Raw genomic sequence first — 27,700 nt, forward strand, 5'->3', positions numbered from 1 at the left:
CTCGGCGGGAGGTCGGGGCTTGGGGGCCTCCTCGTGTTGACGGGCAGGTGTCGCGGCCCTGTGGAGCCAATGGGAAACTAACTCTCCCCTCTCCTTTCTTTGTTCTCGTGTTGGGGCCTGTGGAAGGAACCCTTCATTACCGTGGTTTTGGGTGCTGGGATTAACTTTGGAGCCAGACAGCCTGAAGGGCTGCTGTAAACGCTGGGGAAATCCTGCTGGGGAGCCTTCAAAGGGGGAACACACACACATACAGACACACAGACACACACAGTCTTCCACAGCCATCTTGTAGGAGAACTTGCACTGAGCCCAGGAGATAGGTGTGGATGGGGTGGGGGAGGGGAGGGGAGGTGGCTAGGCCTTTGCGCGTGCTGCGTGCTGTGTGCTGCGTGGAGCAGCCTCAGGAGCGCATTAGGAAGGCACGCACCCAGGTCCCGCCCGGATCTGCTGAATCTACATTTTAAGGGCCTGCCTTGGTGAGTTGTCTGCACACTAAGGTTTGAAAAGCTCTGGCCCAGGCGGTGTTTCCTTGAGGTTGGGTGCATTTCCAAGACTTTTGGTTGTTGCCTGTTGGTGGGGAGTCTTTAGCTCGTAAACATTCAGGTTTCAAGTTGGTTGGGAAAACCGAGGGAAGGGGCAGCCGCGGGTTCTGAACTGGGCTGGCGTCTGGTGGGACACGTCGCTTAGAGAACTGCTCCTGCTGCTGTTTGCCCTCGGCCTGGGCGCGTTGGGAGGCCTTTCAGCCAGCCCTGCATTGCCCTGCAGCGATCTTGGTGGTGACAGCTGAGGATTACAAAAGCACCTGGAGGCAGCTGAAGCAAACAGGTGTCAAAAGTGAGGTGAACGTGGAAGCAATTCAAGTGCCCAACAGACATGAACACAATGTGGTCCGTCCATACAAGGGAGTTATTATTCCTTCTTACAAAAGAAGGAAGTTCTCATATAGGCTGCAACATGGATGAGCCTTGACATTAATGCTAGGTGAAGTAAGAAAGTCACAAAAAGACAAAAACTGTATGACTCCAGTTATGTGGTATCTAGAGTTGTCAGAATCACAGAGACGGAAAGTAGAGTGGTGCCTGCCAGGGGCTGAGGGGAGGAGGGAAGGGGAGTTAGTGTTCAATGGGAGCGGAGTTTCAGTTTTGCAAGATGAAGAAAGTTCTGGAGATTGGTGGCACGACAATGTAAATGGACTTAACGCCACTGAACACTTAAAAATGGTTAAGACAGTAAATTTTATGGGGGGTTTTATTTTATTTTTTAAAAACATTTATTTATTTATATTTTGGCTGCGTTGGGTCTTCGTTGCTGTGCGCGGGCTTTCTCTAGTTGTGGCCAGCGGGGGCTACTCTTCGTTGCGGTGTGCGGTCTCCTCATTGCGGTGGCTTCTCTTGTTGTGGAGCATGGGCTCTAGGTGCGCGGGCTTCAGTAGTTGTGGCTCAAGGGCCCTAGAGTGCAGGCTCAGGAGTTGTGGCGCACGGGCTTTGTTACTCTGCGGCATGTGGGATCTTCCCGGACCAGGGTTCGAACCCGTGTCCTCTGCATAGGCAGGCGGACTCCCAACCACTGTGCCACCAGGGATGTCCCTTATGTGGGTTTTTTAAAACTACAGTCATTAAAAAACCAACGTGAGGCAGAGTAGGAACTAGCTGGTTGGGTAGCAGGAATGAACGTTCATTAGAGCTGGGAGCCGCCGTGGCCTGGGGGCAGGGCAGGAACACAGGACAGGTGCTCGCTGTGGGAACATGCCGGCTGAGGCAGCTGAGAGGCTGGGATGGAAAGGCCTCTGCAGGCCATCAGAGGCCAGATCTGATGGGGGCAAGTCGGCAGCTGGTGGCTAGGACAGCAGTCACATTTCCTGCACTTGGCTCTGTGGCACCATCAGGGATCTCCAGGCCTCTCAGCCTCAGGACCACTTCACCTCACGTCACCTCATCCCTCATCCCTCACTTCTAACCTCACCTTTCACCTTACACTTTATCTCTCACCTCACCTTTCACCTTATGCTTTATCTCTCACCTCACCTTACCTATCCCTCATACATCACTTCTTACCTCACCTCTCACCTCACCTCACCTGTATTGTTGAGAGAGCCATTTGATGGAGGATGAGATGGGGATGGGGCTAGGGAAGGGGACTCTAGGAAGGGGCTGGAGTTTTCATCCTGGGCCTGAATAGAGTCTTAAGAATTTATAAAACCAGATTCTTCTTCCTTGCCCTTGGAATTGGGCTTTTACATATTTGGATGCATTTTCAGACTTACAATAGTTTTATTTTTTTTTCTGATTGTAAAAATGGTATGTGTTCCTTCCACTAATGTGTACTTCCTGTTCCCTCTGCTTAGAACATTCTTATCTCAGATACGATCTCCATGGTTTACTGCACCCCTTCTTTCAGGTCTCTGCTCAAGTCTCACGTCATCAGAGAGGCCTTCTCTAACTCTGTTTTCAAGAAACAGCAGCCCCTCCATAATTCCTTGCACCTGACCCTGATTTGTCTCCACGGCGCTTATCACCATCTTATACGGGTCTGTTTATTCTCTGTCTCCCTCCACTAGACAGTCAGCTCCTCCAGGCCAGACTTGATCTGTTTGGTTCTGAGTTGTTTGTTTACCTGTGCAGCAAATCTTTCTGGAGCAGCCTACTCTGGGCTGAGACTGTGCTGGGCCCTGGGGATGCATCTGTGAACAAAGATAATTACATGATGATGTAATCACCTTTAGGTGATAAATGCCGTGAAGAAGTGGAGGGGTAAAGGGCTTGGGAGTGAGGGGCTGAAGTGTGAATCTGGGTGGTGAGGGAGGCCACGCGAAGAGGGTGACTGTATTAGCTGCTGGGGCCTCCATAATGAAGGGCCACAAACCCGCGACTTAAACACCAGAAGTTATTGCGGCAGCGTTCTGGTTGCTAGACGTCCCAGGTCAAGGTCTGCAGAGTCGAGCTCCCTCTGAAGGGCAGTGGTGGGGAGGGTCTGTCCAGACCTCTCTCCTGGATTCTGGCAGGCCTTGGCTTGTGGCAGCGAAACTCCAGTCCTCACGTGGGGTTCTCCCTGTGTGCGTGTCGGTGTTCAAATTTCCCCTTTTTATAAGGACAGTCATTGGATTAGAGGCCCACTCTACACCGGTGTGACCTCATCTTAGCTACCTACATCTGCAGTGACCTTATTTCCAAATAAGGTCACATTCTGGGGTATTCGGGGTTAGGACGTCAACCTATGAATTTGGTATGTGTGTGGGGGGACGTGGTTCAAGCCATAACGGTAACACTTACTCTTAAGATTTGAAGGAGGCCAGAGGGTGAGCCAGGCAGGTCTTTGGGGGGCGGTGTTCCCTGCAGATGAAGCAGCCAGCGCAAAGGTGGGAGTGTGCTCGTGTGGGGGGATGGGAAGGAGGCCAGTGCGCCCAAAGCAGAGACGGTCGGGGAGGGGAGTGGGAGGAAGTGGGTGCTGGGTGGGAGTATCATAGGTGTCACGGGACTGGTCGTCACCCCAGGTAAGGTGGGAATTAGAATGAGAGGAGTGACGTGACGAGGCTTAACACGTCGGATTTGTTGCACATTTAGTGAATACCGATGGCACAAAAAGATGTGTTAGAAAGTGAAAATCACCCCAGATCCCTCCACTCAGATATAACCACTATGACATTTTGGTGTTTCTCCTTTCAGACTTTTTTTTCACACGTATAAGCACACACACATACACGTGGAGGAACAGTGCCGTCTTCTACGTGTTGTTGCTGACTCGCTTTTTGTCACTTTCACACTTTATCATAGAGCCTTTCCCTTGTCAGCAAATATAGATCCACATCATGACTTTACTCAGTGCTGTGGATGTTCTGTACTTTATTTACCCGGTTCTCTGTTGATGGATAATTATATTGCTTTCAACTTGTGCTGTGATAAAAAAACACGGCTGGGCTTCCCAGGTGGCGTGGTGGTTAAGAATCCGCCTGCCAATGCAGGGGACACAGGTTCAAGCCCTGGTCCGGGAAGATCCCACGTGCTGCGGAGCAACTAAGCCCGTGCGCCACAACTACTGAGCCTGCGCTGTAGAGCCCGCGAGCCACCACTACTGAAGCCCGCGCACCTAGAGCCCGTGCTCCGCAATAAGAGAAGCCACCGCAATGAGAAGTCCGCGTGCAACAACGAAGACCCAGCGCAGCCAAAAATAGATAAATAAATAAATTAATTAAATTAAAAAACAAACCAAAATAACCCCACTGCTATGGGCATCTTTGTACATCTATCTTTTTTTTTTTTTTTTTTTTTTTTTTGCTGTACGTGGGCCTCTCACTGTTGTGGCCTCTCCCGTTGCGGAGCGCAGGCTCAGCTGCCATGGCTCATGGGCCCAGCCGCTCCGCGGCATGTGGGATCTTCCCGGACCAGGCACGAACCCGCGTCCCCTGCATCGGCAAGTCGACTCTCAACCACTGCGCCTCCAGGGAAGCCTGTACATCTATCTTGGCACGCTTTTCCCATTATTTCCTTAACATAAATTCCTGCAATAGAACTGTTGGACGAAGCAGCGTTCATGTATTAAATTTTGGTATATATTGCCAAGTTGCTCTCTAGAAAGATTGAAGCAATCAACATTCTCTCTAGCAATGAATCTGAGTGCCAGTTTTGCTTCTACCTTTCCATAATATAGGCTGTTACCAATCTGTATTATCTTTGCCAAACTCACAGGTAAAAAATATCTACTTTAAAAAATCTCTTTTGGGGCTTCCCTGGTGGCGCAGTGGTTGAGAGTCCACCTGCCGATGCAGGGGATACGGGTTCGTGCCCCGGTCCGGGAAGATCCCGCATGCGGTGGAGCGGCTGGGCCCGTGAGCCATGGCTGCTGAGCCTGCATGTCCGGAGCTGTGCTCCGCAACGGGAGAGGCCACAACAGTGAGAGGCCCGCGTACCGAAAAACAAAGAACCAAAAAAAACCCCAAAAATCTCTTTTGCATTTCCTTGCTCGTTAGTAGGCACTCAGGCCTTTGATTGAGGTCCCCTTTGCGTTCCTTTCTCTGGTTTCCCTGCAGAAATCTCAGGGCTGACCCTGGGAATAATAATACCCAACAATTACAGAGCGCTAGCCGTGTGCCAAACATTGTGCTAGGCGCAATGTATCATGTTTAATCCATACAGCAACTCCATGAGGTAGGCACTATTGTTATCCCCATTTTACAGATGAGGAAAAATAGAGGTTAGAGAGCTTCACAGACTTGCTTAAGGTCACACAATTAGCGGGAGGAGTCCTCACCCTGGGAGTTTCCTTCGCTCTGGGTCCCATGTTAGAGAATGACTCCATGAAACTCTGCCATTGAAATGCCCACTCACAGGCTTTGCTCGCTTGGTAGAGTGAGCTCTGTGGATCCAGAGCTTCAGTCAGAGCCACCTGTGGCCCCTCGCCAGCCCCTTGCGTGTGTCAGAAGTCTTGGCTGTGAAGGCACACCCAAGGCCGGGCATGTAGAAGAAGGTGCTCACCAAATATTGGTTAAGAGAATGAAGGAAGCAGGCTTTTGAAAGTTAGGGTATTATGTGAAGGTGCCATTTTGTTTTACTTCAGATTAAAAATTAAAAATTTCAAAAATAGAAAATTTCAGAAAGTTAAAATTCATATTATGAGCCCTATTCATATCCTGCAGCACAGAGGGTAATCGTTTTCCTAATACCAAGTGACATTATCTTACTGCATTTCCTCTCTTATCACGTCCTGGATCATGTCCTTGTGGTTTTGATAATATTTCTACTTTGTTTCAACTGTACTATTTTTCTGTAGCTTGTTTGTGACAGCAGAGTGTGTGGTTGTGATACATCCTCTTTATTAATAAACTGGTGTATACACCGGTTTAAAAATCCATTTCTCATTAACTTGGAAATTTTGGTGGGAGGAGGTCGATACCTTAAAATAAATACATTGTTTGAATCCCAACCAGTGCACCAAGCTGTCCTACTTCCATTGTTTTTATATGCCCTTGAGCCTTTTTAGTTCTTCATAAAACACAGTGTCTTAACACGTTTGAATTCTTGCCTGGATCTGGTGTGAAAGTGTAACCTACATAATTTCCAGAAATCTTAGGCCTGAAACTGTTCTTTTTTTTTCTTTCTTTCATCACAGTGTAGATAGACTTTGACCATTGGGCATCCTTCACGTTCCTCTTCTCCCCTCTTCCAATTCAGGGTTCAGCTCCTCATGAGAACAAAACAACATGTAATTGTAGAATATGTATTCGATCACTTACGATAAACTAGTGCTGCAGAAACAACCCTCAAATCTCAGTGACTTTCAGTTTGTGGCTTCTGGCTTCACCATGCTGATCTTTCCTTTTATCTCTTTCCTGCACCTTTTGAATCCGGTTCTTGAAATTTTGCTTTCTTGGATCCTATGGTTTCTCCATATTGTCTTGGGTTTCCAGTGCCAGAATGCATGTCTGCAGGTAGACCAGATGTATGGAGGTCCCGTTCATTCACATATGCATGCATGCTAACACTTTTTGAGCACTCACCACCACTTGCTGAGTGCGATGCTGGGTGTGGGGATACTAAGATAAACATGGCAGTCAGTCATGGACCCTGAAGGAACTCAGTCCAGTAGGAGGGATAGTCCTATACCTAAATAACTGTCCAGCAGTTTGCTAAGTGTTATAATAGAGGACTGCAGTGGTGATATAAAGTAGTAAGTGTAGGATGGAAGAACTGTGTGGGATATTTGTTTAAGATGGGATGTACGATGGAGCATTCTTTTAGTGCTGAAGGGGAAACATTGTTTCAGTTACCTGTTACTGCATAACAAATTGCATCAAGATTGAATGGCTTAGGTGGGAGGGAGGGAGACCACAAGGGGGAAGAGATATGGGAACATATGTATATGTATAGCTGATGCACTTTGTTATAAAGCAGAAACTAACACACCATTGTAGAGCAATTATACCCCAATAAGATGTTAAATAAAAAAAGATTGAATGGCTTAAAACAATAATGATAGTTTATTTTCTAGTGGTTCTGTGGGTCAGGGATTTTTGGACAGGCTCAGATGGGTGATTCTTCTGCTCCATATAGCTGGCCTGAGGTCCCTGACTTCCTGAGTGTGATTGGTACTGGGACTGGGCTGGAAGGTCACGAGGGTTTCCCTCACATGTCTAGTGTCTTCGTGCTCTTCACATACCCTCCCTCTCTCTCCCCATGTGACTGTCTTGGGCTTCTCAAAGAGAAGTGGTCTCAGGTTAGTAGGTTGTCATATTTGGCTTCCAAGTAGGGACGAAGCAGAAGCTGCCAGTTCATTTAAGATCTGGGGCTTGAAAGTTCCCCTGCTGCATTCTCCTGGTCAGAGCAAGTCACCGGCCAGCCCGGATTCAAGAGACGGGAGGGACTAGGATCTACCCATTGGTGGATGGAATGGCACGCGCTTGTGAATTGATGGTTGGTCATCTTTGGAGATTATCGACCACAAGCACAAATTGGTTGAAGATAATGGGGAAAAAGGTACAATTACCAGGGCAAGTTCTCAGAAGGGACAGAAATAATGATAAAAGCAATAGGAATTACAATAGCTAAGCAACATATAATGTGCACTTAACCACATGCCAGGCATTCTTCTAGCCACTCGACATGTATTAATTGTATTAACTTATTTCATTCTGGCAACAACCCTATCAGCTACAGTTATTAATTCCATTTTACAGATGAGGAAACATATACAAGGAGGTGAAGTAGCTCGCCTTAGGTCACACAGCTAGTCACTGGGACAGGAGGGATTCAAGCTCCGGAGCATTCTTGGACAGGAAGAATGGTGCCTCTTCCACTGAGGACAGATGGGACAGAGGGAGTGATGGGTGCAGGTGTGGGTGGGTGCAGGTGAGGGGTGGGGGATGATGCCATTGAGGAACCTAATCTCTGGTTGCCTCATTCTTTTGGACAGTAGGGTGGTCATCACCTTCAGTGCGATAGGGCAGGAGCAGGTTGAGCTTTGTGCAAGGAGTGGTTTATAACTGTAGGGTCAGTGGACCATAGCAGAAGGAGTAGAGCAGGAAGCTGTAAAGTGATGGTGTGAATGGTCGAGGGCCCACGGAGGCGAGGGTCATTTGTGTACAGCAGCATCCTCCCTGAGTCCTGTGGGGATTTCTGCAGCAGGGTTGTCAGGTAGAGAAGCTACATCTTGGGACTGGTTCCATAGTGGCTCTTCAGCCCATAAGAGTATAATCTGTTTTTTTAAATTTTAATTTTACCTTGATGTATAGTTGATTTAATAGATCTGTTTTCTATCCAGCTGCTGCTATGATTGCTCCAGTCTTACAAGATTTCCCTGGGTGGCTCTCAAAAAGCAGCATTTCCATCAGTGATTTGAAAAAAATCCCCCTGCATTGACCCTATAGATGTTTCTTGCCCTTTAACTGGGTGCCTATTTAAAGTACCCTTCAAGTGCCAAACTTCAAGTCTTGAGACAGCTCTTAGGACAACTTAGAATTGGATTTCAGCCACCTGCTGTGCCCCCAGAAGAGACTCTGCTGTTTTTGGTGGGCTGGGGGGTGTGGCATTGGCTGTCACCGAGGTCACAGGGAGGGGGAGATGGCTTCCGCTCTTTCAGGTTGTGCTGATGGGCCTGCATGGGGCCCGTCTGGTTATGAAGGCACTGAGGGGGAGAGGCTGCATTTTGTGTCCATCCATTCCCTTTAATTGCCCTTGTTGTGTGGGGTCTGTAGTGCTCTTGCAGTTTCCCAGCACTCCGACCAACTTATGTTCCTGGAGACTTTGACTGATTCATAGGAGTATATCTTCCTAATAGTTTGATCGCTTTGGAAGGTCCGGAAGGCACCTCCACCTGTCTTCTTAGTTCTACGTGCCTTAGAAAGCATTTCTTGAGAAAAGCACATTCCATACGGGAGAAACAGCTCTACCTCCAGGAGGGCTCTAGGTAAACTCCCGTGAGGTGCCTGCCACTGCTGCCTGGGCTCCAGCCTGGGTGTCTGGGAGGTTCAGCCTTCTGGGATTGGAAACATTTTAGTGTGTATTTTTTGACACATCATCTGTCCTATCTCCCATGCCACAGAGTTCCAGGGGTTAATCCTGTTCTCCTGGACCCAGGTAGCCCCCTCAATTGGCCAGCCTTTGAGCAGTTGAAGCCTGGGACATAACTCTAATTCCTGCTTTGATTCACCCTATCTTGGATTAACTTTTGAAGCTTCTGACCAGACCAGATTTTATCCATGTCAGGAAACTGGCAGTCTTTTCTATCTTTGTCCTCTAGTCCTGAGCACTGACCTGATACAACAAAGCCATGACATTTGGAGCTGAAAATTATTAGTCCTTGAGTGTTTGAAGACAGATCATGTCTAAGCTCAGAGACACAGTTCCCTACACAGTTGCTCTGTGATCATCACTTTGACCCTGCAGTTTAGCTCTTTGGAATTTACTAACTTATACTCTGACAGTAACATTTACATAATTTTATAAAGAGATTTGTTTAATGGATCATCTAATCAAGAAAAAAACTGTTTCTAATTTAACATAAATTTAAATAAACCTTATTTTGTAACCAAACATTCAAGACATATTTCATGCTGAAATATTGATAACCAGTGTCAACGTTAAAAATGATCATAACAATGATTACATTTTCTGCATTTATAAAATCTGGGTTATAATTGCAGGTTTTTGTGGGAAATAAATACGAAGACTCTTTGCCCTGTGCAGCTTGGGCCTCTCGGCCACACACCTTCATTCCCTTTTCCTATGGTGGGGTCCCTGTTAGAGTCACCTGTATTCCACAGTGCCCAGCACTAGTGAATGAGCGAGTGAATGGATGGATCATGGTACTTTTTCTAGTTGTTTATGGTCATGATTTCTGGTAGTCTTTTAGGTTTTGATTGGTGGCTAATTGCCAAGAGGGAATACATTAATACACACCAGGTTTTTATAATACTACTACGGTTGGTTTTGTTAAAAAATTATGGGTTAGAACTTTTGGCCACAGTGCAAAAACAAATGTGTACTTCTCTATAGTGTAACTTATGTGCCTACCTGAACAGGAAACAGTTTCTGAGCTCTGCCACATTGTTTGGGTCATATTGGATTGTTGCCGAGTGATCCAGAAGTGTCTGCCGTCCACATTAGTTAAGGGTGACTAGGCAGAAGCCGGTCCTCTCTGGAGCTGGGAGACGAAGAATAGCTGGTGGGAGAGTAAGGCAGCAAGAAACTGAACGGGGGAGGGAGAAACACAGTTTTAAAAATAATCCCAGGCAAAGCCGTTGTCATGAGAAGTGTGTGACAGGTTGTAAAATAGTTCCTGAATCACAGAACTTTACAGCTGGGAAGTTATGTAAATGTTCATATGTGTGTCAATTTCTACTTCTGTGGCCCTGAAAAGATGCCCCAGGACCCACACCTTCAGGATCCAGGCTGTAGAAGTCGGAGACTGTTCCTTTAGGGCACAGCCCACAGGATGAATTTCAGCCTTTATTATTATTCTGTTCAAGATTCCAATTTTGGGGGGAGAGCCTGGGGCTTGGGTTAGGCGCCCATCCCTTGACCGTGAGGGAATGGGCATCTTGGGTGACAATGGTACCTCGATCATGGTGGAGGGAGTGTTCCCCAAAGCAAGACTGGGGGAGTGGGTGCCATGCAGGCTGAAGCTGCCGATGCCCACTCCTGTGGCCTGCGTGTGCACCATGCCCACTCATGCTCGGCACACCTTTTCACCTGTATACATACACATACTCACAGGGAAACATGCGTGTACGTACACCCAGAGGAAGACATTCAGGCAAAGATGAGGAAAGACAGAAATATGTATTAGCAGACATTTTCACAAATACAGCATACACAAAGACACGCGAGTACATAAAGAAGCCTCACGTGTACAAGTACACAGGTTAATAGCAGTACATACACCGATACACCTATAGATAGATACATGGAAATAAATGTTTAATTGTACAGACAAACTCAGGAGTCCATGCCTTTAGCAGAGTGCCCGGGTGCTTGGAGATAAAATGCGCTGGGGAAGGAAGGCTGAATGGTAGAGGGTGGAAGAGGGAGAGAAAATAGAGGGACAGCAGAGATAAGGTCAGGGCAGTGAGTGATATGGGATGTGAATGGGGTCCAGAGTTACACGCGTTAACAATGTAGTTGGCTGAGATTTATCAGTTGACTCTGGGTTTCTGCTTGTGTTTTCGTTCATGGGCCTCTTGGCTCTGTTCCTAGTCAGCATGTTCACTAAGTTCATTTGATCAGAAGGGCAGTGTGATGCCACAGATGGCAGTGTCCTTGGTTTGTTCAATCTTCATTTTTCTTGATCTGCCTATAATAGTGGAGCAGCCTTTCCCCCCTTTCCTGCCTCTCCACCACACTGCTCTGGCCATATGGTCATTCCCCTAAGCGGAACTACACTGAGTTCTTTATGTCTCAGTGCCTTTGCACATGCTGTTCCTATGCTCTTCCTTCTGCTAGAATGCTTTTTCTCTTCCTCATTTGCCTGATTTTTCTCCCTCCTCAAAAATCTCAGCCCAGATATCACCTCCTTCAGGAAGCCTTCCAGAAATCCCAGAATGGTTTAGATGCCGTCGGTCCACATGCACCCCTATGATGGCACTGACCACTCTGAGCAGTATTTGTTTCTAATTAGATTGGAAGCTTCTTGAGGGTAGAAAAATGGTGCAGTTTTTGTCTTTGTGTCCTCACTGCCTAGCACCATGCCTGGCCCTCAGTGAAAGTTTGTTGACTACTTAAATGGGTGATTGAAGAAAAGAATGATCCTGTCAATGAATGATTGCATGGATACGTGATTGTATGAGCGATTGAGTGAACCAGAATAATGACTCAGTGAATGCAGTACCCTGGATTCATCAGCCGCTTCTTAAAGCTAGACTTTCTTTTATCATTCACTGCTGCTGCTCCCTCCTCCTGAATCCTAAATCAAAACTCTTTTCACACCCTCTTTTCTTTCTTAAAGATTTTAATCAGTATTTTGGCCCTAGGAGTCACCTCTATACATTTGAGCCTCAAAACTGCATCTTTGTCCCAGACCTAGTCCTTGAACTTGAAACCCCTGTGGATGTTAAATGTCATTTTTAAATTATTATTAATTTTTAAATTTTTTTGCGGTACGCGGGCCTCTCACTGTTGTGGCCTCTCCCGTTGTGGAGCATAGGCTCCGGACGTGTAGGCTCAGCGGCCATGGCTCACGGGCCCAGCCACTGCACGGCATGTGGGATCTTCCCGGACCAGGACACGAACCCGTGTCCCCTGCATCGGCAGGCGGACTCTCAACCCCTGTGCCACCAGGGAAGCCCAAATGTCATTTTAAATTTAATACTGTCAATGTCCAAGTTTCCTACATATCGTTGACTCCTTCTGTCTTGGGGTAAGAAAAGTTTATTTATCTCTGATTATAAATAATACCCATTTATATATTCTTTGGAAAACATGGAAATATATTTAGAAGAAAATAAACACCTTTATTTCTATCATCTAACAATAACTGTAGTATTTCATGAACAGTTTGATATGCGTCTTTCTCATCTTTTAAAAAATGTACATACAGGTATATATAATAGACTTCTTCATAAAATGGGATCATACTATCTGTGTAATTTTCCATATTGCAATTTTCATTTTCTTATAAACATTTTCTATGCTATTACATATCCCTTAAAATATTTCTTGATGGATGCATAGTAGTCCTTTGCAGAGCAGAATTTTTCAAGCCATTCTTGGTTTGGTGTCTACATTGGTAACTCATCCTTTGCCATTTTATACAATGCTCTGATGGACCTGTTTGTACATAGATCTTTGAGCTTCTGGTTATTTCCTTTAGGATGGGTTTATAGAAGGAGAATAACTGGGTCAAAAAGGAAAAGCCGTGTGTGTGTGTGTGTGTGTGTGTGTGTGTGTGTGTGTGTGTGTGTGTGTAAACAGGAATGCTTTCCAGAATAACTATTCCAAAATATGCCCTCTGTTTGGGGATTTTAGAAACAGATTTATAGTTTGTGTAGTTCAGCAATTTTCCAGAAGGAGAATACCTGGCCAGGACTATTGTTTCTTCCCAGCTGTGTTGTCTGGTTATCTTCTATTTCATCTCATCATGAACAGGTGTTCACCCATGAAGGGGTCACTACCCTGTGCATACCTTTCAAGATCCAGAGCCCAGGAGTCAGAGGGTGTTTGGCAGTGGAATCTTGGCCACACCGGGGATGGGATCCTGGGGGACTGAGGGTATGATCTGGGTGTGGGAGGATGGGCGTTGGAGGAACACAGGCTCTTTCTGGAACGTCCCCTCTGCTCAGCCTTCAGGGTCCAGTCCCAGCTGTCTTTCCTTTGTTAAGCACCTCTTTCCTGACCCTTCTTTGTGCCACTGCTGTGTTCATTGTCTCGGTTTGCTGTTCCCACCGTGTATTACAGTGATTGATTGGTTATCGTCGGTAAGAAATACATAAGATTTACTCTTTAACCGTGGTTAAGGGCACAGTTTTTCAGGGTATTAAGTGCTCCCATTGTTGTGGTAGGCCATCGCCACTGTCTAGCTCCAGAACTTTTCATCCTCTCACACTGAAACTCTTACAGCGACTTATTTTTAATTTTGTTTTTACTCTCAGACTGGGAGCAATTTGGGACAGGGACAGTGTCTCCAGATCCCAGGAGTCCCGTGCTGTCTCTGGCACATGGTGGGGGCCTGTCAGTGTCTGTATGAAGGGATTGGAGGAGCCACCTGAGGGCGCTTCAGAGGAGCGTGGCGTGGGTGGTGACTTAATGAGTCCTGGCTGATCTATTTGGGGGTCTTTCCTGTGGCGTCATCAGCCTCTTGGGCATCACAGCTCGAATGCTCCAAGGCTTTGTTGTCTCCCTGTTCTCCGTTGCTGGATCTGCCTTCCTTCTGCGGCTTCTCCTTTTCCCCACCTTAGTCCCCCGTCTCCTGATCCTAGCACTGCTCACTTTCTTCTGCGCTACACAAATCTTCCTGTGGTTCTTGCTTTCTTTTCCACCAAAGTTCCTCTGCTGGAACTTGAAAGTTTGTTTATGATTTATCTATTTATTATTGTTTATTTAGTTTGGTTGTGCCAGGTCTTAGTTGTGGCGCGCGGGGATCTAGTTCTCTGACCGGGATCGAACCCAGGCCCCTGCATTGGGAGTGCCGAGTCTTACCCACTGGACTACCAGGGAAGTCCCTGGTTCTTGCTTAAGGCCATCTTTTCCCCAAAATTGAGGCAGCTCTGCATGGTCCAAATCCCTTCCTGGAGAGGCAGAAGCTTCAGTGAGCCAGGAAGGGTGGTACAAAACCACATCTGGAGGGGAAGCGGAAGTGAAGACCCACTCTGGCATCCTTTGGGAATAGAGGGGCCCAGAGGCAGAGAAATTCCCTGAAAGACGTAGGGAGGAAGCAGACCATTTTTTGGCCAGAGGCAGGCGCCCGGGGAAGTTCTTTCGGCTGTTGCATGCGTCTTGGCAGGGAGTGGTGTTAGGGATGCCAGGCCAGCTTGTTCGATCAGTTCCAAACTGCTTAGTCTAGCAGTTCAGATCCTCAAGAGTCTCACCCCCTCTTCACCCTGTCTCCCATTACACGAACGCCTGAACTGCCCACCTGGACCCAGGTTAATTATGCCCAGATGGGCCCTCTGTGTTCTGCGTTTAACATCTTACTCATGCTGTTTCCCCCAGAGGCAACACCTGCCCAGGCTTCCCCAGTTTGCTAAATTCTATCTTCAGAGCAAAGTTCAGTGCTTACTTTTTACTGACAGAGTTCAGTTGCACACGTCTTCTGCTTTCATATTCTTTTAGCAGTTTCTGTTTATTACATACAGCCCCTTGTTAAGAGCTAATTTTAATTATTATTAGTATTATTATTTTTTTTTTTTTTGCGGTACGCGGGCCTCTCACTGCTGTGGCCTCTTCCGTTGCGGAGCACAGGCTCCGGACCGCGCAGGCTCAGCGGCCATGGCTCACGGGTCCAGCAGCTCCGCGGCATGTGGGATCTTCCCGGACCGGGGCACGAACCCGTGTCCCCTGCATCGGCAGGCGGACTCTCAACCACTGCGCCACCAGGGAGGCCCTAATTATTATTAATCTAACTTCCTCTGCATACATCCTATCTCTGTGATTAGATTATTGGCCCCTTGCCTTGCACATAGTAATACTATTTCTGATTACTAGTTAATATTTCAATTGAGGCTAGGATGCCATCACGAGTGCGATGGGCCAGTTATTTTCTGTACCTCTGAGGAAGAGAAATCATGAAGAAAAAACATTGCCACTTAAATGATGGCACACGCTTGGTTGCAAACGCATCCTAATTTCAGATATCTTAGAATGTGGAAAAAAACGCTCCTTTGAATGGATGAGTCATAATAGATGTGAAATAAGTGTTTGTTTAGTTTATTTTGTTTCATGTGTGTGTATTTGTGTTGTGTGGAAGATAGATGAAATTATAGGAAAAGGTCTTGAGATTTTATTTCTTGAAAATTTTAAATTAAAGTCCCATGGATTCTCTTTTTGGGAATGTGAATCACATAACCTCCCCCCCCCCCTTTTTTTTTTTTTTTGCGGTACACGGCCTCTCACTGTTGTGGCCTCTCCCGCTGCGGAGCACAGGCTCTGGACGCGTAGGCTCAGCGGCCATGGCTCACGGGCCCAGCCACTCCGCGGCATGTGGGATCTTCCCGGACTGGGGCACGAACCCGTGTCCCCTGCATCGGCAGGCAGACTCTCAACCACTGCACCACCAGGGAAGCCCGTAACCTCCCCCTTTTGAATGTAGCACTACATTCTTTCCTGAGGTGGCTTTCCTCATTTTATTTCACTCACGTTTTCTTTCATTTTTTTTGTTTTTCACTATGGATTTTCAGCTTGTTTGTTGTGAGGGTTTTTTTTCGGGGGTGGGGGCGTGCAGTGCTTCATGTAGGAAGGGTGACTTTTTTTTTTTAAGCCTCATAGGACCTTTTAAGAACTCTTCTTCAAGGAACCAAAGAATCTTCTCAGATTATCACAAAGTGACAGAAGTGATAAGAGTTAGTGTCTCTCAAAGTGAGAGAGTGGTAGTGTATATATGGACATATATACACTACCAAATGTAAAATAGATTAGCTAGTGGGAAGCAGCCGCATAGCACAGGGAGATCAGCTCCGTGCTTTGTGACCAGCTGGAAGGGTGGAGTAGGGAGGGAGATGCAAGAGGGAGGGGATATGGGGATATATGTATATGTATAACTGATTCACTGGGTTATAAATCAGAAACTAACACACCACTGTAAAGCAATTATACTCCAATGAAAATGTTAAGAAAATAAAAAATAAATAAATTACCACACACACACAAAAAAAGTGTCTCTAATGCCAAGTGCAAATTTCAGTGGGTGAACATACATTTCTAGACTAGCGTATAAATATTTTGCTAAAGTGGCCCATTAGGTGATTATTATATTAGTGGCTGGTTAGAGCTTCAGGCCCTGGAGTTCACACCAGCAACTCACGGTTCTTACTCCTTTACCCTGAGTGAGCTTCATGAACATCACTTGATAGATAGTCCTTTCTTATTCCTAAGGATGATAATTTTCTGATTTTACTAGCTGAGAAGAGCAGAACAAACCTATCTTCCCTTTCAGGTTCCTGATGATGAAAAATGCTCACTTGCCTTAGCCTGATTCTTTTATGTGCTTCATCTTTTTTAAAAAAATTAATTTTGGGCTGCATTGGCTCTTTGTTGCTGCACGGGGGCTTTCTCTAGTTGCGGTGAGTGGGGGCTACTCTTCATCGCAGTGCGCGGGCTTCTCATTGTGGTGGCTTCTCTTGTTGCGGAGCACGGGCTCTAGGCACGTAGGCTTCAGTAGTTGTGGCTCGTAGGCTTCTAGAGCGCAGGCTTGGTAGTTGTGGTTCACAGGGTTAGTTGCTCCGTGGCATGTGGGATATTTCCAGACCAGAGATCGAAGCCGTGTCACCTGCATTGGCAGGTGGATTTGTAACCACTGCGCCACCAGGGAAGTCCCTGTGTGCCTTATCTTGTTTAGACCTAGAACCCCGAATTCTTCTTTTCCCAAGCCATATTATGAATGATCATACTGCTACCTGGCATTTTGGCGGGATGGCTCGCCACGTGTTTGTACATTGGTTCTGGACCTTGTGCACATTGGAATCATCTGCAAAGTTCAAAATTCCAGTGTGTACCCAGAAAGTTCAGTCAGAACCTCTGGGATTGGGACACAGGCATCAGTATTCTGTTCAGAGCCGCAGACGATTCTGATATGCAGCTAAGGGTCCCTTGCGTTGTCTTAGTCTATCTAATGACACTCTGGAGCGTGTGTTCTTTTCCGCATTTTATGGGTGGAAACACTGAGGACAGGATTGATCAACCCAGCATTAGTGGAGATTCAAACCCAATTTGTCTGATTCCAGAAACTGTTCTTTCAGTACATATTAGTTATGCTTTGGAGCCAGACTGTTGGTTTAAAACAAAGCAGTGGGGCTTCCCTGGTGGCACAGTGGTTAAGAATCCGCTTGCCAGTGCAGGGGAAACGGGTTTGAGCCCTTGTCCGGGAAGATCCCACATGCTGTGGAGCAGCTAAGCCCGTGCGCCACAAATACTGAGCCTGTGCTCTAGAGCCCGCGAGCCACAACTACTGAGCCCGTGTGCCACAACTACTGAAGCCCGTGTGCCTATAACCCATGCTCCCCAACAAGAGAAGCCACCGCAATGAGAAGGCTGCGCACCTTAACGAAGAGTAGCCCCTGCTCGAGGCAACAAGAGAAAGCCCGCGCACAGCAACAAAGGCCCAACACAGCCAAAAATAAATAAATAAAATAAATGAAAATTTAAAAATAAATAAAAGCAATGGCACCCTGCAATATTTACAGAGGTAACTCTGTAACATCAGTTCATCAGTACCTTTAAATTCCTGGCTATTGTTCAGGCATCTATATTGTGTTCCTTTTTCCTGTAGTTTGCTCATCAGGACGTATAGAATTTCTGTCATTTCAGGAGTGTTTTCCGATTAGCATTTGATTAACTCAGTCCCTGAATGATCCCAGAGGGATGATTTGTTCAGTTTTTGGTACTTTGTTAAAAGGTGTACTTATTTGGAGTCAGTTGTTCTGTGGAGAGAGCAGGTGTTATCATCTAACGAGTGGGTTTATAGCTTAAGCCCGTGCAGTTGCTCACTTGGGAGCTGCTTGAGAAACTGCGGAGATGGACGTAAACTGTCCCCTGGCCAGCCTCGTGAGTGCAGAGCTAACAAAGAGGAAGTGCGGGGAGAGGAGGTCAACTGTGCATTCTAGGAAATGCCCAGGGAAGGGAAGGGCAAAAGAGAAATAGTGCCCGGAGCAGCAACAGGGTTAAGGAGACAACGTTCCAGGGAGAGAAGGCCTGTGATGTTAGAAGGCGAGACGGGAGATCTGAGGAAAAGGGAGAGATGAAGAAGCCGGGAAGCCGGTGGAGGGAATGTCCTTCGGAGCCTGCATTCTGTGATGTCATGTTTGGGGTTCAGGTTATTCGGAGGAGAAGATGTGTAGGTGGGGGAGGGGAGAGGCACACCTGACCTTGGGGATGAAGGAGTGATAGGGAGGTAACTGTGGCGACGGAGTGGGCTGAGGTGAGGTTGAAGGTGGCAGGGACCTCTTGTGATATGTTGCTGATAGTTTCAGCAGAGTAGGAGAGGTTATCTGATGGGGGTGTGGGGTTTCAGCCCCAGGGGAGGGCAGGAGCACAGCAGCTGCGTTGGGGGCCGGATCGCCCAGCAGTGACATCAGCACAGTATTGGGCCTGAGCTGGGGGGCCGAGGCCTTCTCAGTGCAACCAGGGATGGGGGATGCTGCACAGGAAGATAAACTGGAAGCGATTATTCTTCCATCGTCTTGAAATGATGAGTCCCCGACGGCGTTCAAATGTAATTCCGATCCCAGAGGTAGTTTTCATACAGCTTTTTGAGAATTCATCTCATGACCCAAATTTAAGCTCACAAAGTGTATTCTCTTTTCTTGAAGACTAGTAAAGCTAGACAGAGGGAAGACTGTAGGCAGCCTTTCCTTTTTCTAACAGCTTAGTTGAGTGGCTTTAAGTGAGTGGCTTAAGTGTGAGTGTTTGGATCTGTTAGAAGTGTTTTAAGGATTTTACAAATTTGATAGAAATTTAGCTTTTGAAATTGTTTGTATTTCTATCTCTACTTATCTATCTACACCTTTACTTGTAACTAAAAGTATAATGTATACACAGAAAAGTGCTCTTAAGTGTAGAACCCGACGAATTTGCACAAACAATACAGGCATATGACAACACTGAGCTCAAGCCCCAGAGCGCCACCTGCCCTTCAGAAGCTCCCCATGTGTCCCCTTTCCCCAGGGTAATCCCTATCCTGGTCTAAGAGCTGAAACAGTAAATTAGCATGTGCACTCACGTCACACACAAATTTGGTTACAGCTTGTTTCGCCAGGGTAACTAGTTTTGTGCAGATCTGGAAATAAGACGGCCTCAGCTGTCTTCCTGCAAATGTGGCGTCAGTCAGGAGGCTTACGGCTAGGCACAGGCCGTTGACTTCAAATCTGTTCCTTGCACTTGTGAACTTGTACAGGTTGTCCCCACGCCCCGCTGGGGGCTGGCTTAGCTGTGTTAGCTTGATGTGTGCGACGTTACCGATGGGTCTCTAGGAACCTGGTGTGTTGCAGGCGGTTCTGGGATCTGTCCCATATCCTGGGCGCCCCTGGGCCTCTGCATTCATCGCAGGGAACACAGGCGATTCTCAGGTAACTTTAGGAACTCTTAACTTGATGCAAACATCTCCTGGTACTCTGCCTTCGAGCTGGAGCCTGGCAGAGTGGTTTCATTGGCTTGAAGATTTATTTATTTTTTCTACATGTTGAAAGAATTGTCAACATTTAAAAATCGGGAGATTTCACATCAAAATGTAGATTTGTCTTCTCTTGGAATGACTGAATACCTGGCTTCACCAAGCCTGCTTTCCTGAGTTGCGGCACTGGGCCCAGGATGAATCTCTGTGGCCCCCTTTCCTTGACCCTGTGCCCTTTATTTTGTGAGGTTCACTCCTGGACCTCTTCTGTCCCTTGCTTCTCTAGGCATTTGTGTTTAAGAGTCTCCTAAGATTGCAAATGGAGAACTTTCAGAATCTCTGCAACTTTTAAAAAATAAATTTATTTATTTTTGGCTGTGTTGGGTGTTTGTTGCTGCGCGCGGGCTTTTTCTAGTTGCAGCGAGCGGGGGCTGCTTTTCGTTGCGGTGCGCGGGCATCTCATTGTGGTGGCTTCTCTTGTTGCAGAGCATGGGCTCTGGGGGCGCGGGCTTCAGTAGCTGTGGCACACGGGCTCAATAATTGTGGCTCACGGGCTCTAGAGCACAGGCTCAGTAGTTGTGGCGCACGAGCTTCGTTGCTCCGCGGCATGTGGGATCTTTCTGGCCCTGGGCTCGAACCCATGTCCCCTGCATTGGCAGGCGGATTCTTAACCACTGCACCACCAGGAAAGTTTTTGTATCTTTGACTGTGGGTTTTCTTAGTACCAGTGACCTAACTATTTTCCAGTAGGTATATTATGTAAAGCATGGACCCCAGGCTTCCAGCCAGAAACAGCAGGCATGCTACTGTGTTTTGTTTAAAAATTAAAAAAATTAATCTAGCTTTTATTATGTCATACTTTCACATGGTACTTTCAACATTTACTAATGGAGTGTGTCACCCCATCAGTTTGGAGACCACCGCCTGGACTGTCTGACCAGAGGGATCAGAGGCACAGGACTGGAGACCCGCATGCAAATCCCAGTTCCACGGCTTATGGAACAGCTGGCCTTTGCAGGTTCCCTGACCTCTCTAGCTTCAGTGTCCTCGTTTATAAAACGTGGTGTTGGGGAGATTAAGTGATATGATACCTGCAAGGCACAGAGCTTGGCACATAGCAGGCAGTCAACAGATATTAGCTCTCATTGATTCTCCAAGTGAATGCAGTGCTGTGGTTTTCTTACACTGGTTGGCAATGGGGGTACCGCTGTGGGTGACTTGGGGGTTTACCACCCTCCCCAGGCCTCCCCAGTGAAGATGCAGCACATGGCAGTAGTTCTTAGCTGGGCCAGGATCACTGCAGGGACATTTGTTGTCATTGTCAGAGTGGGGTGAAGATTACCGACAATGGGTGGGGTCAGGGATTCCAAAGAACTGGGGACCTTCAGGTGCCTCTTACAGGACTGCTGTAAAGCCTTTATTTTCACTTTTTTAAAGTTAAAATTCTGTCTTAGGGTATCTTTGGTCTATGAGAGACTTTTTGTCCCTATAGCCAAGCAAAAGAAGGAGTGATTGTATCAAGACAGTAGAGTGGTTTAAAATTCTCACTGAGGATGCCCTGTGTTCCTTATTTAAATAGCATCAGTAATCAAGAGCCTTTTTCTTTTTAGAGGCCACTGATTCCTCTAGAGAAGTCATCCAAGGCTTACATACAAGCAAAATAAAGTTGTTTTTTTTTTTAAAGAAAAAATTGTAACCAGTGTTTAAAAGCAGAGAATAGAAACCTCCCTCTGTAAATGTAACAATGAACATACTTTATGATTTGGTTTCAAATTCTTATGTGAAACCAGTTGAGGAAAGGGAGAAGATGAGAGGCAGATAAGAACACAGGACTGGGGAGAGCCTGGCAAAGGATGGAGAGAGACTGGGGGAGGGGCAGAGTGTGGTGGGTTAGTGAGCTCAGAGATGGGGGAACCAGCTTAAATGTGTTCTTTGCCACGTTTGCTGTTGAACTAGACTGTGGATATATTTTAAAACTGCCACTTACCTATATTAAAAGAAACCCTTTATAATTTTATGTTAAGATTGGTGTGTTTTGAAGGATTTTAATATGCCTAGAGGAAAACATGTTAGCAATCTGGTTTTAAAGTGGGGATAGTCAGAAATCAAACACAGTCTTTGGGTAAGATGGCATGTGTGAGTTCACGCATAACATTGGTAGATGAAGTACAAACACAGAAAACCCAAAAGTCTCATCAGCCTCAAAAACAGGATAGCCACCTCTGTGGACCAGAAGTGGAACAGAAAAAGGACTTCAAAAAGTGGGGGCCAAGGTCAGCTTCTGCCGGGGGACAGGGGGGTCTTGACTTGGAAAGTGCAGCTGAGCGCTAAACACAGCAGATGCTAATGGCTCAGAGGTGGTACCCAGACGGCAGCTGCCAGCAGGTGGGAAGGGGGTGATTAACACTTTCCTTTTGAGAAGCTTCAGCAACTGGCTTACTGGCTGGAGGGACAGGGATGGGAGTCTTAGAGGTGGTGCTAAGGCACTGGGGCACGTGTTAAACTGTGCATTTCTGAGTCCCGCCCCCTTGGAGAGGCCTGGAAATCCATATTTTTAAAGGATCTTCAGATGATTCTGAGAGCAGGACCACTCTGAGAAACACTGCGCTGGTAGAAAGGAAAGACAGCTTGAGGATAATGAGAACTTACCAAAGGTAAGTTGGGATAAGGATGTTTACTTTGCACCAAATACAAATGTTTTTGTATTTGAGCCCTGGAATTGGTTGCCTTTTTAAAAAATTGTAGTAAAATGCACATTACCTAAAATTACCATTTTAACCATTTTAAAGTCTGCAGTTCAGTGTCATTAAGTACGTTTGCAGTATTGTGTGCGACTACCATCACTGTCTAGTTCTGTTGCTCTCTCTCCAGCCCCGGCAACTGCTGATCTGCTTTTGTGTCTGTCGGTTTGCCGATTCTGGATATTTCATGTAAATGGAATCATAATAATATGTTTTTGTGGCTGTGTCTGGCTGCCTTTCACTTAGTATAACGTTTTCAAGGCTCATCTGCGTTGAAGCGTGTATGAGTACTTCATTCTTTTTTTATGGCTGAATAATATTGCATCATATGGATATACCACACTTTACCTGTTGATGGATATTTGGGTCGTTTCCACCTGTTGGCTATTGTCGTGCTGCTGTGAACATGCCTGTACAAGTTCGTGTTTGAACACCTGTTTCCAGTGCTTTTAAGTATATACCTCGGAGTGGAATTGCTGGATCCTATGGTAATTCTGTGTGTAAGTGTGAAACTCTTTACCACAGTGGATGCACCGGCAGTGCCTGAGGAGTCCAGTTATTCCACATCCTCCCCAGCACTTGTTTTGACTTTTCCTTCTTTCTTGCTTTTTTAAATCCTGGCCATCCTAGTGGGTATGAATTGGTGTCTCACTGTGCTTTTGATTTGCATTTTCCTAATGACTAATGACATTGAGCATCTTTTCTTGTGCTTTTGGCAGCTCTGTTGCTTTTAAGTTAAAATGTGTTCAGATGGGTGTTGTTTTCTTAATTCAGGGTCACAGTTTTGTGTGTCGCTGGTGCTGGAGGGCCCTAGTCCTGACTCTTGCCAGGCTTTGGGCCAGCTAGAGCTCTCCATGCCTGCCTTTGGTGAAACGGCAATGCTGACAGTACCTTCCCCGCCTAGGGCTTTGTGACCATCAGGAAGGACCCATTAAAGCATCCGAACAGTGAGCACTCTGGAGCTATTGTCCTCATCGTTGTCACAAGTGGGAAGATCTGTCATTATATCCCTGCTTCTTTCTTGTGGGTCTAGCAAGCTGCCTTAGCTTCCTCAACATTGAGGATAGGCAACCCGGAGGGACACACTGTAGTTGCCCATCTGCTGTGTGAGGCCCCAGGGAGCCATGTCTAGATTGCTGGGGGTAGCGGTCCTCTGTATTCATTGCTTGAGTTTTCCTGCTTTCAGCCCAACCTCCAACTTACCCTGACAGGTAGGGGCGTGAATGTGTTACCAGCCCAAAGCCGAAAGCCTGTCAGCGGGAAAGCTGCCGTGGACCTGAGCAACCGTAATCAGTTACAGGTCCTTCCGTGGCAGCACCTTCATGCAGTCCTGAGGCAGAGCTGACCCAGGAGCTAGCTTCATGCCCCTGTGGATTTTGTGTCGAGATGTTATTTCTCCTGTGTGGTTCTTTTAAATATGGTTGAACGCCCTCCAAGTTGATAGGGCTGTATTGGGGTGCAGTGAGTGTAGTTTTCTTTTCACATTGGGAAGCCATTTTTAATATATAGAATATATTTAATATATAGTTTGCTGTGTAATTGTGAAGATTTTTGTGTAGAGCTGTTCAAGAATGATGATTAGAAATGCCCCCTGAAAACTCTTGGGTGCAGCTCAACAGACCTCCCCAGAGAGGCAGTGTGGTGTTGTGAGGCAGCAAGGGGCATAGGCGGCTTTCGGATCCAGGTTCAGATCCGAACCACGTACTAATTGTGGGCCTTGAACAAGTTAGTGCATCTTCTGGAGCCTCGGTTTCTTCACCAATAAAGTGAGAAGGATAAGATCCTAGCGGCTGTAACACAGTGGTGGTTATTGTTGACAAGAGCCTGTAAACCTCTCAGTTGACCATTGCAACATTTTGTTTTATTGTGGTAAAGTATACGTAGCATAACAGTTACCATTTTAATAGCTTTAAAGTATACAGCTCAGTGGCAGTCACTGCCATGTTTTTTTTTACCGTTGCGTTATTTCTTCTCTCTGCGGAGATAAGGCTCTCTCATCATCCTCCCTGGAGGTCACACCTGGGGACAGGGTGCCGTGTCCTCACCCCTCCCGATCGCCCCAGGCTGGTGAAGTTCAGTGAACTGCACGTTCCATAGCGGAGGGAAATGCAGGCACCCTGGGAGGCTTGGCTGTTAATAGAGGCTTTCTCAGGGGCATTAAATGATTCTTCAGATGGTATTAACTCTCATTGCCAGTTTTAGAGGTGGGGAAGATTCCTGCTTCTGTCCCACACAGGTATTACACTGTTTATTAACACCTCTATGCGTATGGAATAGGGAAGAAAAAGATTCAGATTCTTTTTGCCTGTTTTCTAGAAACTCTAGTTAAGAGCTTTGGGAAGAAGTAGAAATTGAAACTGTTTAACCATCATGTCTTTTTTTTAAAAAAATTAATTTATTTTTGGCTGTGTTGGGTCTTCGTTGCTGCACGCGGGCTTTCTGTAGTTGTGGCGAGTGGGGGCTACTCTTCACTGCGTTGCGCAGGCTTCTCATTGCAGCGGCTTCTCTTGTTGCAGAGCACGGGCTCTAGGTGCGCGGGCTTCAGTAGCTGTGGCATGTGGGCTCACTAGTTGTGACACGCGGGCTCTAGAGCGCAGGCTCCGTAGTTGTGGCACACAGGCTTAGTTGCTCCGCGGCATGTGGGATCTTCCCGGCCCAGGGCTCGAACCCGTGTCCCCTGCATTGGCAGGCGAATTCTTAACCACTGTGCCACTGGGGGAGCCCAACCATCATGTCTTAAGGTTATTTTAGTACTTCATTAATCTCTCCTTTGGAAAGGGACTGAAATAAATGTACTGCTTTGGGAAATATTCTGCCATTTCTATTTCCTCCTCCCCTGCTCCTTCATAATTGGCGTAATTGCCAAGCTTTCCTTTATTCCTTATTCACTATCTTTTTGGAACTTTGAACTCTAGAGAGACAGACAGGCAGACATAGAGCTTTAGTCTGTGCAAAGTCAGTGATTTATAAGTAATCCTTCTAAAGAACAGTCTAGAAGTCAGCATCTTTGTATTGAATTCCTAATTAGGTGACTTAAGAAATGTTCTCAAACACACACAAATATGTTATTGTTTCAGATACCAAATAATAATTATTCTTTCTGTAATCATATGTCTGAGCATTAGGAATATCTTCAGTTAAGGCAGGGTTAAAAATCCCAACCTCCCTAATGAAATAACGGATTTAAGCAGTGATCATCTTGACTGCTTCATCGTTAGGTGAGAAGATGATGGGAGCTTTATAATGACTAGAGCAGGCTGTCACCACCTAAAGCCCCAAATAAACGTTAGTATCACTCAGAGTGGGACAGCCAGGTATTAGGCACCTCCTGTGGTGATGCAGTGACAAGTACAGAGGACCACCTGGAAAGTATTCTTGATAAAATCATTGATCCCGAATCTAATGAAGCCTCTTGATGTAACACCCAGTTTATAGAAAATCCGAGGTTTGGAAGAACATGTTAAATGACACCATGAGAATACAGTCAGCCAAATATAGAATGTGGGCTATCTACAGGGACAAACGGCCTTTTTCTCTCGCAAGTAAACAGTGAGAGCTTAAAAAGAGAAAAAAAGGAGGGGAAAACTGTTACCGAGTAAAAGAGACTTGGGAGAGACATCTATCAAAGAAATGTGTGTGCCTGTTTTGGATCCTGATTTGCAAAAAGCAGTTGTACAAAAATATTATGAGGCCATCAAGGACAACTAAATGTGGAATGGATAATTAGATGATCTTAGGAATTACTTTTAATTTTGTTGGCTGTGATAATGATTGTAGTTATGTTTTGTTTTTTTTTTTTTTTTGCAATACGCGGGCTTCCCACTGCGGTGGCCTCTTCCGCCGCGGAGCACAGGCTCCGGATGTGCAGGCCCAGCGGCCGTGGCTCACGGGCCTACCTGCTCCGGGGCACGTGGGATCCTCCTGGACCGGGGCTCGAACTTGCTTGCCCTGCATCGGCAGGCGGACTCCCAACCACCGCGCCACCAGGGAAGCCTGCACTGTAGTTATGATTTTTAAAAGTCCTATAAGTGATACTGAAGTATTTACTAGTGAAATAAATGGTGTCTGGGATTTGCTTTACTTTCATTAAAAAAAAAAAGCTGGGAGCGTGGTGTAGATGAAGTGAACATAGCAGAAAACTGTTGTTCACTCATGCTGGGTAATGGGTTCCAGTCTTTCAGCTTTTGTGTATGTCTGATAATTTCATCATAAAAAGTTAAAAATGCCAAAATTGGTTTATTGGTGGCATTTAAACACTTCACTTTATATAGCAAAAACAAATATAGAACTCTCCAGGCTGGTAGAAACCTCAGTTTTGGAAAATTGCCTTTTCGCTTATCTGCATATTTGGTTTGGTTAGTTCTTGGCAAATTAGTATTAACTTCATGTTATTCCTCATCCTGAAGTCCAAGGAGCCCTCAAATAAACCAAGACAGGTCATAATTACAGAAACTTAGAGAGTTAACACTGTGGATAATTGCTAATCAGTAGGTTCTTCATACCAATAAACAGGCAGAAAAGGGGGGTTTGGGCAGACTGTCGGTGAATGGAAGTAAATTAAGTAAAGATGAGAATAATTTGTGTGCTCGACTGAGTTTAGCTTGTAGAAGTGTATGTAAACAGCGCTCCTATTTGGTATGATTGCTAAAGGTGGCCCCTTCAGACTGCTGTAGAATACGGGGTTCTCCTGCCACCCCTTAGATGAACGGTAGCACTGTAGAGTGTGGCGGTCAAACTTGTTCTCTCTCTGCCTTGATGGAGTCATTTGGATTTCACCTTACCATCTTCTGCAGGTAATCACCAAATCTGTATCCTTGGCCCCCATTACTCCACTGGGCACCAGAATCACATTTCCACCCAACCTGGACTTGGTTCCCTGCCTTCCACGCCAGCCTCGCCTGAGCCAGGCCCCCTTGCTGGCTGTGCACCGTTTACAGCAGCTCTTCTCACATCTCTCCAGATCTTTCCCGCGCCAGGCCTTTGTACATGCCATCCCCTCTGCCTGGAGCAGTCTCCCACTCTCTTCTCCTGCCTGCTCGTTCTTTAGGTCTTGGCTCAGACATGACCTCCTCAAAGTCATCTTTCTTAACCTTCTTTGCCTGTCATCCTCAGCCATAGCACCTTGCTTGTTTGCTTAGCCGTCTTCTCAGTTTATAATTATTGTCTCCTTTCTCCACTTGAGGTCCCTGAGCAGGACACCTTTTTGTCTTGGTTGA

This window comes from Phocoena sinus, chromosome 9 (assembly GCF_008692025.1).
Source record: "Phocoena sinus isolate mPhoSin1 chromosome 9, mPhoSin1.pri, whole genome shotgun sequence".
NCBI lineage: Eukaryota > Metazoa > Chordata > Mammalia > Artiodactyla > Phocoenidae > Phocoena > Phocoena sinus.